Here is a 12539-nt window from a genome sequence, read left to right on the forward strand (position 1 = left end):
TTGCTGTCTGTGTTACCAGTGGCAGAGCTAGCTTGCCTTCATAGTCTGTGTATCCTTTTGGCTCTGGGATCAGTTTAATGTCTTCAGTATCCCTGTTTTGTTTGTCTATGTGGATCATTTCGTCTTTCTGGAGTGGCACTGGGAATTCATGAAACAAACATATAGCAGCAATAGCTCTTACCCACTGAGTCTTACTGAGTCAGTGTAATCAGTATCAGTAATTCAATTTACATTCACTTATTCGTGGCATTAACAGCTTATACATTTTTCAAGAAGGTAAGTTTTCATCACAATTGAAATAAATTCGTGGATGCCATTTACATATTGTGTTATAGGCCTTATAGTGGTAGCCATATTTCCTGTTGACGGCTTTATGCATTATCGATCATTTCATTTATGGGAACATAGTTCCACTACAGCTAGGGAAGTGTCTGTACATGATTTATATAGACAAAGTATCACTTTCAGCAAAAGTAATGTTCCAGGCTACAAAATAAAACCTGGATGTTGATAAATAGACAACTGGCCTACAATGCATGATTCAGCAATAAAGACACATTTTGCTTAATGGATATCTTTTAGCTACAAGATTCATACCAGATACATCGCACAAACAGGAATTCAAAAGAAGTAAAAATGGCACTCTTCTGAATACTAAATGCAGTTGAGCAGTTCATCATAAAGGCAAGATCTGTATATAGGCTAAGGCATTTGTAATCAGGTGAGTTTAAAAGTATCTATACAAAAAAATGTGTTGAGAGTGTCATGCTATTTCTATCGATTGTATATTTAATGTCTAATGCTTAAAATGTCCTCCAACTTTTTCAGAACATATTTACACAAAAATGCCTCTACCTTAACTTTTGTTTTCACTATTCTAGTGTCCTCACTTTGCCATATTGCAAAAGGTGTAAATGCATCCTATGCCTAACAAGTGATTAAACAATATGACACCCTTACATATTTCCAAAATATAATCTGCACCAGTTTTCATCCATAATGCATAACTGAAGCACAGACCCTGGATTCGCTATCCTTCTGTGCAGGACTAACTTAGTCCTGCACAGAAGCGGCCATTTAGGAGCAGGACGGCAGCACGCCATGCATATTAATGAAGGCGCACTGCCTGAGCTCCTAATCTTACACGGAGTATGCAAGAGTGCAGGGGGTGTGTCTGAGAGCAGAGCTCTCAGAATATACATGCCCCCTGCAATAAAGAACAACAGACAAGTCATAAAAGAATGAACAAGACAGCTCTTTGGTGTACACATACCCCCAGCAGCATCCCCCTATGTGTACAAGAGCAATAGTTAAAACAACAAATATAAAGATATATTTTTTTATGAAACAGATTAAGTTTAACCATAGGTGCACGGATTTGTCCATCGCTTAGCTACAGTTAATGCAGCTTAAATGGCACGAGAGGATTAAAAGCAAGATATATGCAAATGAAGCAGTACAGTAATAGTGTAGTGGGCAGAGCATTCACCTTATGAACATGGATTCTTGTTTTGAGTCCCACTGCAGTACATTCTATTTTCCATGTCAAATCACTTTGTGACCAATATTTTTAGTTACATAACCTACTAAATAACATATTTTTGTGAACTGGAGTACTGCATTAAATGGAGATGTGAGGTGTCAGTGTCATAATGTTGCAAAGCCCACAGATAATCACACGTGCCCCATAAAGTATACGTACACAGGACTCAGGGATACAAATGGAAGGTAAAATGTGTAATGAATGATAACTCCATATAGCTTCCAAATTGTCCACCTGCCCAAGAACCATTAGACATTACTGTCTAAAGTAGTGCAGTGGTAAGCGAGATTAACTACTAGTAGGCAAGTGTAAGCACTATTAAGCAGTAGTAAGTGGGAGTAAGCATATTTAACCAGTAATAAGTGGGTTTAAGACCATTTGCATGGGATAAGCAATGCACAAACAGGTTAAGCAATATTGAAGCTAACTCTCTGTAAGCTTATTTAACCAGAGGTTAGCATTGCTTACTCTCTCGCAAACCCACACAAGCCAGCTTACAATTGCTTAAAAGTACCTTAATCACTCTGTATGCAACAGCCACTGTTCTGTCCAGAAACAATATAAACAGCATTTGCAGGTATTGACCCTAGGACCCTGTACACTATAGTCACAGCAGTTAACCACTAAGCCATCACAACAATACATAAGATTGAGGTATCACCAAACAAATCCTCACTATAGGAAAATCAAACTGAACATGTGAAAGGAATCTGAATACAGTCTTATGTTGTATAACCTACTACATGACATAAATATGTGAACTGGAGAACTGCAGAAAGCCCAGATGTGAGGTGTCATTGTAATAAAGTGTTGAAGCCCCCTAATAAAAACAAGGACCCCATACAGTGTACGTACACATGAATCAGGGATACCAGACACATATATAACATGTAATGAATAATAAATCAATGCCAAAAAGCAAATATAATGCAAATTAATTATATACCATTGGTATACCCCTTTAAACAATGCCAACCTTAGGTAAGCAGGTTTGCCTATAGCTTAGCCTTTTCAAAACCGTCCAATCACAGCAAAGTGTGGGAAATCGGCCCTATTTAAACCCAACAGGCGGGAATACATCTCATAACTGGTTGTAGCTTCCCCTTGCAGGCACTATGCCTGGAATGGGAGAGGTTGTGCCCTTTTGGGTGCAGCGCTAGGGCATCCAGAAGTTCAGAGTCATGACAGGACATCCTTGCGAAAGACCATGAGCAGAGACTGCTGCAGGGCCAGTACCAGGGCTCCCGATATAAAGCAGAAGCCTGGGACCATCTTGCCCATGACCTCACCCGTGCCGCTGGCATACCCCGAACTGGTGAGCAAGTCAGGCATCACTATGCCGACCTGAAGCGGTGAAAGGGGGAACTCTTGTATCAGTGGATCCAAGAGGCTAGGAGGACAGGGGAGGTCCCAGCTGTGTGTAAGTATCACTCCACTACCTATTTAATAATTGCCAGCTCATGTATATTATGGATGGGTATGGCTAAATATTCCTCTTATGTCCTTCTCCATGGCAAATGAGTGGGCTGCGAACCAAGAGGCCCATGGATGTCGCTTGGAGTGATTGCGACGTGAGGCAGGTTAGTAATACTCTGGCATGTACTGTCATAGGAAATAAATCTAAAAGTATTAGTAAGTTAAGTTAATTGCCAATATAAAACATGTATTGTGTAAGGCAAGTGCTGCATACACCAGAGAATAGGAAGAGTCTAATATAGGTTGTATGTAAATAAAAGCATAATAGCCTGACAAGAAAGGTCTAACTGCTGGACTGCATGTGTTTACTCTGGTATCATATGGTAATGTAGATTTGCAATCACTTAATAGTACTGTTGTATTAAACACTGTTACCCACACTGTGCAACATAAATAAAATGTGTAGGAATGTCTGTATATGACTGGTGTAATCACAAGAGGTCATATAGTACAACTGAGAGAGACATAGACAGAAAACAGTGAAAAGACAGACAACAAAATCCAAATAGCACACACAACTGTGATGTGAACTGTTGTATTTTTAGCACACCCAGCCATGGGTCGAATCCTGGGAGTGGTAGTAGTCTGCATACAGAATCATACCCCACAACTGTACAGATATGTCCAGAATGTCCAGTAAATTGGCCCATATCTGCTGTCTGTCACTCTGTTCCCCCTGGAAAATCAGTGGGATGATCCCAGACATATAGGCAGCAAACAAGAAATACAACTGATTGTCACACATCTGCAAGAACAAACCTGTCACTCTAGCAACTCCCCAAACTGTTATGAGAGTAATAAACCAAGTATGTCCCATCTACACCTGCATGTTGTCAAGCTGTGACCAGAGTGTGTACAGTAACAGAGTGAGATGTATGTGCATAATGCTAATGTGGAACCTAGTAATTTGTGTGGCAACATTCAGGTATTGCTAACAAGCATTACTCCCACAGGTCCATCAGATATGAACACTGCCCAGAAATAAAAGATTAATACCCTGTACTGGTACTGTTTACTTTGGTATTGTATAGCATTGTTATTGTTGCAGTTGCTCTGAATAATAAGGTATTACTCATCACTGTCATCCATACTGTGCTACATAATACAACTGTCTAGGAAATCCTGTATAAGAGTGCTGTAATACAAGGTCAGAATGTAAAACCACAGAAGAATTATAGACAGAAATCAGATAAGAGATATACAGCAATATCTATATAGCGCACACAACTGTGATAGACAGTGTTTTAGTTTTAGCAGATGCAACCAAGTATCCGAATCCTGGGAATGGAAGTAGGCTCCATACAGTATCATACCCCACAACTGTACAGATATGTCCAGAATGTCCAGTATATTGGCCCATATCTGCTGCCTGTCACCCTGTCCCCCTGGGAAGTCAGTGGGATGATCCCAGATGTTTAGGCAGCAAACAGGAAATACAACTGATTGTCACACATCTATAAGAACAAACCTATCACACTAGCAACTCCCCAAAATGTTATGAGAGTAATAAGTCAAAAATGTCCCATCCACACCCCCATGTTGTCAAGCTGTGACCAGAGTGTGTACAGTAACAGAGTGAGATGTATGTGTATAATACTAATGTGGATTCTGGTAGTTTGTGTGGCAACATTCAGGTAGTGCTAACAAACATTGCTCCCACAGGTCCGTCAGATACAAACACTGTGCCTAGAAATAAAAGATTGATACCCTGAACTGGTACTGTTTACTCTGATATTGTATGGCATTATGAGTGTTGCAGTTGCTCTGAATAATAAGGTATCACTCATCACTGTCATCCACACTGTGCTACATAATATAACTGTCTAGGAAATCCTGTATAAGAGTGTTGGAAGTCACTAAAGGTTTAAGAGGGTAATAGTCTAACTATGTCCCAGTTCACCTGCATGTGGTCAAGACATGGCCAGAATCTGTGCAAAAAGTGATGAATAGGTATGTGCATAACATCAACCTGGAATCTGGGAGTATGTGTAGAAACAGTTAGTGCTAACAAACAAGTCCTGCACAGGTATACCAGGTAAGAGGTGAATACTGCAGGTAAAACCAGTTAATGTATATAGCTGTCAACAGCGATACCACTGTCCAAACTAAGGCAATAGGCTAGTGTACTAATTTTTTATTTATTTATTTATTTTATTTATTTAACATTTGTTGACCGGGCTAGTCTAGCTGGATATATGTACATTTTCAGTAGAGGCCCGGGGAGAAAAGCTTTACAAAGAACAGTCAATTTAAAACAAATCAAAGTTTTTGGGCATGTATAGACAAAAAGACATATATAATAGTTTACAAGTGACAACAATACAGCAAAAATAGAAAGAAAAAAAACAAACTTTTCTTTTTTTTTTTTTAGGAAAGTACAATGAGTAGGGAGGGGAGTAATAGTGGAAGAAAAGACACAAGGAAAGTGGGGAGAGAAATGCAGAGAGGTTTGGAAAAAGTAAGGTAGAAAGGAGAAGTAATATCTAATATGAGGAGCTTGGAGAAGGTAGTTCATAGTAAGATTTTAAGTGACCTGAGGAATGAGAAGAGAGTAAGGAGGATATGCTTAGGAAGCGAGAAATAGTGATAAAAAGGAGGAGAGATTTAAGTCTGGGCTGCTGCATGGGCAGAGCCAGTGGTTATTAAATAGTGATAAAAAGGAGGAGAGATTTTAGTCTGGGCTGCTGCATGGGCAGAGCCAGTGGTTAGTAAATAGTGATAAAAAGGAGGAGAGATTTTAGTCTGGGCTGCTGCATGGGCAGAGCCAGTGGTTAGTAAATAGTGATAAAAAGGAGGAGAGATTTTAGTCTGGGCTGCTGCATGGGCAGAGCCAGTGGTTAGTAAGATGAAGTTTGAGCTTCTTTTTGAAGAGTGAGGAAGAGGAGATCATAGTGAGGTCCTTAGGAAGAAGGTTCCAACTTTTCCCCACTGTGTAGGAGAAAAGTGAGTCACCTGCTTTGTTATTAGATTTGTGTATGGATAATAAAAGTTTGTGTGAAGAAGGTTAGAAAGATTTTATAGGGTCTAATAAGTTTGGTAAGGATAGGAGTTTTCAGGGAAGTAAAGGATTTTTTTGGGTGATTATAAGTTGCTGAGATAAAAGCTGATTATCAAGTTCAAGCCAGCCAAGTTGTTTTAAATTTAGGCAATGGTGAGATCTAAAAGGAGCTGGTAGCAAATCTGGCTATATTATTGTAGGCGGTAGTTAATTTGTTCAGGTTAGTTTTAGATAGGTTTGTGAATAAAGGTGATGCATACAGGAGAGTAGAGATAAGATGGGTGTGAGCAATGGTAATTCTGGCTGTAGGAGTAAGGAAAGGCTTGATTTTGTAGAGGGAGCCAAGCTTTTTGTTAGTAGATTTAATAGTGGTATTAATATGAGTGTCATAGTTTAGGCAATGATCGATAGTAACACCTAAAAGTTTGGTTGTTGTGTCAGGAGATATGACTGTGCCATTTTTAGATATGATGGAGAAGTGGAGTGGTGGAGATTTTTGTGTGGGTGTGAACAACAAAAGTTTAGTTTTTTTAGGGTTAAGGAGGAGACATCACTGTAAAAACCACTCTTCCACAAGCTGAAATACATTTTGGGTGAGAGATTGAAGTTCAGATGGGTTAGAGGCTGAGGAGACTAAGGTGGAGTCATCTGCATGAATGGTTACGGCTTGGGGGATGCTAGAAGCAAGATCATTGATAAATATGGAAAATAAAAGGGGACCTAAGATAGATCCTTGGGGGATTCCAAGGGAGACAGGAAGAGGGGAGGATAGAGTGTTTTTCCAGAGGACTGTCTGTTTTCGATTGTCTAGGTAAGACTTAAACCATTGTAGTGCCAGAGCGTCAAGTGAGAGTGATTTCAGAAGATTCAAGAGTATTTGATGATTAACCATGTCAAATGCTTTGGAGAGATCTATAAAGACAGCAGAAGAGAGGATATTAGTGTTGCGGTTTTTATTTATGTGATCAGTAAAGGAAAGAAGGGCAGTAGTGGTGCTATGGGAGGGACGAAATCCATGCTGGGAGGGAGCTAGTAGTCCATTAAGAAGGAGATGGTCGAGCATTTGTTGGTGAATGCATTTTCCCATGATTTTAGATAAGGGAGAACAGAACAAGAGCCATTGGATACAGAGTAATGCAAACTACAGGAATATACTAGTTGTTAATTGACATCTTTCTCTCCCCCTGCCTTATCTGCAACAATAAACTAAATACCCAACTCAATTGGTATGTGCTGACTTAACTGTAATGTTGGGACATATGTCTTATTGTTTGATAATTATTTAAATCTGTTTCTATGCATGTGCTATGTTGAAATACTCTAACATTGGTGGCATGGTGCCATCAATGTACCTGCATGCTGTTGTAATTACCACTGTGGTCCCATATATGCATGTGTTCTGTTTGCTATGCAACTGTTCCATATCTGGTGTCTGGGTTAAAGGGAATATCTATGCATGCTGTTATACCTAATCCTGGAATGTGTTTACTATTACTAACCCACATATGTTGATAAAACATAAACACCATAGCACGTATGGGAATGCGGGTCCCAGCAGATGAACCTCTCCCACCTCAGCTGGCCATGGCACTGGGCACAAGCACGTCTGGGCCCCAGCCCAGGAAGTACTCATCTGTTGGACCTGCACCACCTTGAGCTGGAACCACCCCAGGGCATGGGGCTCACCACCCCCCCCTTGGAGCAGGCGTTGATAGGAACCTGTCACCCATTGCCAGGTCCTGGTTGTGGTGCGTAGCGAGCTCAACCGGGAGTTTGGAGAGATCTTCTACCCCAGCTCGAGGGCCGCATATTGCAACTAGAAGGTCAGCATGACTCTCCGACTCAGCCCCCAGCACAGCCAACTTTGGGGCTGTGAAGACACAGTGGTGACTGCCCATGGGTGGGGACCTCAGTCCCACTGTTTCCACTAGGGGGCTCATGGGCTTCTGATTTCCCAACACCCCTCCCCATCAAGGTGTTTACTCCCCACATGTGTCATATACCATCTCTGTATGCATCGTTTGTCTTGTCTGTTAACCCACCCAACCAACCTCCCCAAATATACCTACTATCCCTCTACAACATCCCACTCTCACCTGAAAAAAGGGCAATATATTTCCTCCAAAAAATCTTGCCTCATACATAGCTGTCCATTTCGCACACATGTCCAGTGGACAGATGTAATCCAGTCTAATTGGCATCGCAGCATATTATTGTTGTCCTCACCCCTTTGTCAGGTGTTTGAGTGTCCACATCTATCTCCAAATTCAGTGTATATGCACAGCTGTTGCTGTAGAAGAAATGGGCAGCTATGGACCTTCTGTACACTCTTCCTATGCATCCCTAGCTATTTTCCTTACTGGCTTTCCCTCTTTATGCCCCTTTTCACCACTTTCCTATCAATCCTTTTTTTCTTTTTTATAAAGAAATTAGCCCAGTGGTAAGTGGGAGTAATCACTTTTAATCAGCAGTAAGTGGGTTTAAGCCTGTTTGCATGGGAGTAAGCAATGCCTACACAGGTTAAGCAATTTAGAAGCTGAGTATAAGAAACTGTAACTGAAAGTTAGCAGTGCTTACCTCAGCGCAGACCCATGCAAACCCACTTACAACTGCTTAAAAGTGCTTTAATCACTCTGTATCCAATGGCTCTTGTTCTGTACAGCAACAAAATAAACAGCCTCTGCAAGGCTCGAACCCAGGACCCTGTATGCCATAGTCAAAGTGATTTATCACTAAACCATGTCAGATATACATAACCCTGATGTTTTCACAACCATATCATCCCATATCATCCAGCACAGTCATGCAACAGTACAGGAAATGTATTTAAACACATAGATGTATTTGTGTATTTGTGTGTGTGTGTGTGTGTGTGTGTGTGTGTGTGTGTGTGTGTGTGTGTGTGTGTGTGTGTGTGTGTGTGTGTGTGTGTGTGTGTGTCTGTGTGTGTGTGTGTGTGTGTGTGTGTATATATATATATATATATATATTATATATATATATATATATATATATATATATATATATATATAGATATATATATATTATATATAGATATATATATATTTATATCTAAATAGATATATACACATTTATATATGTGTATATATATATATATATATATATATATATATATATTATATATAGATATATATATATTTATATCTAAATAGATATATACACATTTATATATGTGTATATATATATATATATATATATATATATATATATATATATATATATACACATACCCCGGGATTCAAGAAGCTCGGCGCAAGAACGGCATTAGCCTTGCACCAACCATGCGACGTAGAGATGGCGCAGCTGCACCACATGCATATTAACTAAGGCGCGCTGCCATAATGGCCACGTGCATAGGAAACGTGTATGATTGCAGGGGGCATGTCCAAGCACTGCACGGAGGCGTGAACATGTAGGCTGCATATGTGCAACCTAAAATGCTGACTAGTACAGCCTGCCTCTAATAGTAATCACTCCTGTCAGTGTCCATGGATACTGAAATTTATGCAAAGCATACAAGACATCATTGCGAACACCACAATAAGAAGTAAAGACAAAGGCACGTAGCTGAATATTGAATCCCCATCCCTCGAACAAAGATATATAAAACCCCGTGCCTGTATTCCATTGTAGTGTCGCTAGTTATACCAACTGGAAGCGAAACACATCGTGTTAGCGTGCCACCAATTTCCAAGCGTAGCCCAATGGTTTGGGTTATCACCTGTCCTACAGTGTGAGGGACAGTTCCCCTCTAGGCAGGTGTGTCCATTCCAAAATTATAATAAATGTGAAATGTCCTGCGATAGTAGAACATAATTATGTCCCATATGTTATGTAATAGTCCCATACAATATGTATGTCTGTATATAAAATACCTATATGTTACAAGAAACAGAATAAGCAAGTAAATGAAACAGAATAAGCAACTACACCACTACAACAATAAAAGCTTATATGTAAGCATAAAACTAAAGTACTATCCTTTATAATGACCATGGGTATGTGTTGGCCTGTAAACTCAGATGTGTGCCACAAAAATGTCCCATCCAGGTCATATGAAAAGGTGGCAACCCTACCAATGGTCAGAGCATTCGTCCAATATCTGCCCATTCGTGGTCCAAGTCGTCCTTGTCAGGCAGGCCCATAGATGAACGGGTATTACCCTGGTCTACCTACCATGTCATGAAAGATAAGTATTTGCGAGTACCTATGTGTGTGAAGTACAGCATGTGGATGATCTGAAATGTTAGTGTAGACCTCACAACCATATTGGTCCAAGAGATATGCAGTGTACGCAATGTGTTCTGTTGACTGTGCCATGGGCCATCAACTAGAGAAGGGATGAATGTTGTCTGTGGAATATGGGGGTGAAGGGTGATGGGTAATGTAATAATTCGCCAAGGAGAGACTGGATTGGATGCACAATAGGTGAACTGGAGGTCTACAAGGAAGTGGTGGGTGAATCAGGAAGATAACCAAAGAACAACCATACACATCCGCAATACAATCCCACAAGCATGTGAACATTAAAATGTGCAACACACATGTACAGAAACGTTACCGGCACATACCCACATAATGGTCTGGCCTGAACTGAGCCATCCAACCCCAACACACCTAGATACATAACTGAATACCCATCATCCCCTTCACAGCACACCACCACCCCTTCCTGAACGTCCACCAAAACCAGCCATACTCGGGCTGCTAGATAGGCGTGGCCATATCAGCACATAGTGACCCCTACCCATATCTAGAAGGCAGTCTCACCCTAGTCAGTCTCAGGATTGCAAACTATGTATCCCTTGCATGTATAACCCTACCTTACAGCCATAAAGCAAAGAAGGTCATCGGTCCCCACAATTTTTAGATATCCCTCATGGGATATGTATCTGTTCTAAACATTAGACTTGGTGTCACAACATGATGTCCAGTCCTGTATACAGCTGGACATAAATTGTATGAGCAGTAGTTGTCCACAAGACTGCTCAGCTTCCAGCTGGTCCTGCGGAACCTACGAACCGGGATTAAACACCTGACTGTGATGCACGTCTCCCCACGTGCATTATCGGGAATATATACCTTACACATTCGCATAGTGGCAGTCGGATATAGGGGGCTTAAGGTGCTGTAAAGCAGATGTACGTAGAGTTACCACCTACCCCACCTTGAAAGGAACAGTCCCTTTTTGGGCAGTTGTGTCCAGACCAAATATAATACAATGGCAAATGTCCTATGATTGTAGGAAATATGTCCCATATTTCATGTAACAGTTGCATAAAACAGTTATTTATGTAAAATACTCAAAGTTACAAGAAACAGATTAAGCAAACAAACCGCTACAAGAATAAGCTTTCATTTAAGCAAATAAGTAAAGTTCTAACCTTTGTACTAAGCATGGGTATGTGTCGGCCTGTAAAATCTGATTGTGACCCGAAAATGCCCTGCTTTGGCCATATGAAAAGGTGGCAACGCGAGACATAAGTGGGTAAGCAAGCATGTATGTGCGATGGTAGTTGGCGGTGATTCAACGGTATGGGAAATGTAAATGAGCATGTAGGTATATATGCATGTGTATGTACAGGCCGATATATACACACACACACACACACACACACACACACACACATATATATATATATATATATATATATATATATATATGTAGATATGAAGAATGAACATGGTCACAATATAGGAAATCCCCGTAATAGTTAGTACTGTTATATATCAGGATGGCCATAGGTGAGCACACCTTTGCATCCCCAACAACAGGTAGGATGCTAAAAGTGGAACGAACGATCTCCCCTTGCTAAGTCTAACTTTCAACTAGGTACAGGGCAGTCCTGGTCCCCAGTCGGACAAGCCTAAAACCGGAAGACCATATGAACAGCCTGACAATCGAACACACGTATGAGCCAGGACTATAGGCTTTGGAGGTCTGAATATCCTCGGAGTGAGTCAACATGTGGCATGAGTCCAGAGCAGTAGGGCATAGGGAATGGTGCATGTGTAGTAGTGCGTTTTCCCAACAGGTAAATGGATGGCTGCTGTGTGAGTGAAGTGATGAGGCATGTGTTTGGAAAACTATGTACCATGGGTATTCATATAAATGAGGAAGAACACCAATAGTGTAGTGGTTAGAGCACCCGCCTAACGAAAAGGCATTCATGGTTCAAGGTCGACAATAGCACATATCATTTTCCTTGTGGAATGAATGTTGCTCTGCTGTAAAGCCAACATTTAGACATGTAAAGGTGAATGTATGTATCACATGGGACTATTAACCAGATCCTTTCAATCAAAGTGGTATTGTCATAATGTATAAGGCACAAATAAGCGGCAGTAAACATATGTAATGCACAGTAAGCATAGGCCAGTGCACCTGCGCAGGTGTAAGCAGCTCCCAGCATAGGAAATGTATGTTTGTATGTGCAGATGTAATATGTACACACACACACACACACACACACACACACACACACACACACATATATATAT

Source organism: Protopterus annectens, chromosome 3.part1 (genome assembly GCF_019279795.1).
Source record: "Protopterus annectens isolate FY-2018-M chromosome 3.part1, PAN1.0, whole genome shotgun sequence".
Taxonomy (NCBI): domain Eukaryota; kingdom Metazoa; phylum Chordata; order Ceratodontiformes; family Protopteridae; genus Protopterus; species Protopterus annectens.